The following is a 1897-nucleotide window of genomic DNA, read 5'->3' as shown; positions in this document are numbered from 1 at the left end:
GGGGGATAAAAGAAGATATTGTTAGGAGGAGGAAAATAAAGAGGAAGAAGAGTAGTATGTAAGAATATGTGGAGAGGAAGATGATGAGGAAAACGAAAAGGAAGAAGAAGGGTAGGAGGAGGAGGAGGAAATCGAAGAGGAAGAAGAAGAAGAGGAGGAGGAGGAAAAAGAAGTAGAAGAAGAAGAGGAGGAGGAGGAAAGCGAGGAGCATGAAGAAGAGGAGGAGGAGGAAATCGAAGAGGAAGAAGAAGAAGAAGAAGAGGAGGAGGAAAACGAAGAGGAAGATGATGATGATGAGGAAAACGAAGTAGAAGAAGAAAAAGAGGAGGAGGAGGAAAGCGAGGAGAATGTGACAGAGGAGGAGGAGGAAAACGAAAAGGAAAACGTAGAAGAAGAAGAAGAGGAGAAGGAAAACGAAGAAGAAGAAGAAGAAGAGGAGAAGGAAGAGAGAAGTATATGTCTCGAGGAAGAGAAGAAGGAGGAGGAGGAAAACGAAGAAAATATATTCAGCGAGAAAGAGTAGGAAGAGGACAATGAATTTATCACTATCATAATCATTATCAATAATAATGATGAATTCATCATTATAATCATCCTCATTATCTTTAATATCGTCAGTACATTTGCCATAACAAATATAATAATCAAAATCAAAATAAAAATAACAATAAAAGTAACAATGATAGTTATAATATCGGTACTAATACTAATAATAACAAAAATAATAATAACAGTAATAATAACAATATTGATAACAATAACAATGATAATAATAACAGCAGCGAAACTACAACATTTCTTGTGACACAACAACAAAATTGAACTTATATCTTTGAATTACTCGAGCGGAATTTCCCGGGAATTTCTCTCTCTCTCTCTCTCTCTCTCTCTCTCTCTCTCTCTCTCTCTCTCTCTCTCTCTCTGTCTCTCTCTCTCTCTCTCTCTCTCTCTCTCTCTCTCTCTCTTTATTTATTTCTCTCTCTTGCCTCTCTCTCTTTCTCTATCTCTCTCTCTCTTCGCTCTGTCTCTCTCTTTCTCTCTCTCTCTTTCTATCTTTCTTTCTCTGTTTCTCTCTCTCTCTCTCTCTCTCTCTCTCTCTCTCTCTCTCTCTCTCTCTCTCTTTCTTTCTCTCTCTCTCTCTCTCTCTCTCTCTCTCTCTCTCTCTCTCTCTCTCTCTCTCTCTCTCTCTCTCTCTCTCTCTCTCTCTCTCTCTTTCTCCTTCTCCTTCTCTAGTCTTACTACTCTATGCTCCCACATTCTCTTTCTCCTCTCCCACCTTCCTTCTCCCTCTGTCTATCTCCATCTTCCTATTTCTTCTTCCACTCTTCCTCTCTTTCCTTTTTTTCTTCCCCTGCTCTCTCTATGTCACTTCTCATTTTTCTCGCCATCTCTTTTCTACTACCCTCTCTTTTCCTTTTTCACTCCCTCTCCCTTTTTCACACCCTCTCCCCCTTTCACTCCCTCACCCCCTTTCTACTTCCTCTCCTCTCTTTCCCTCTCTTTCACTCCCTCTCTCCCTCTCCCTCCTTCATTCCCTCTTTTCACTCTCACTCCCTCTTTCACTCCCTCTTTCACTCCCTCTTTCACTTCCTCTTTCACTCCCTCTTTCACTCCCTCTCCCTCTCCCTCTTTCATTCCCTCTCTTCCTCTGTCACTCCTCTCTTTCACTCCCTCTCCCTCTTTCATTCCCTCTCCCTATTTCACTCCTCTCTCCCTCCTTCACTCTCTCTCCCTCTCTTCACTCCCTCTCCTTCTCCCTCTTTCACTCCCTCTCTCCCTCCTTCACTCCCTCTCCTCTTTCTCCCTCTTTTGCACTTCCCTCTCCCTCCTTCACTCCCTCTCCTTCTCCCTCTTTCACTCCCTCTCCCTCCTTCACTCCCTCCTCCTTCTCCCTCTT

This window comes from Penaeus vannamei, chromosome 24 (assembly GCF_042767895.1).
Source record: "Penaeus vannamei isolate JL-2024 chromosome 24, ASM4276789v1, whole genome shotgun sequence".
Classification (NCBI taxonomy): Eukaryota; Metazoa; Arthropoda; class Malacostraca; order Decapoda; family Penaeidae; genus Penaeus; species Penaeus vannamei.
Note: the sequence above shows the minus strand (reverse complement) of the source record.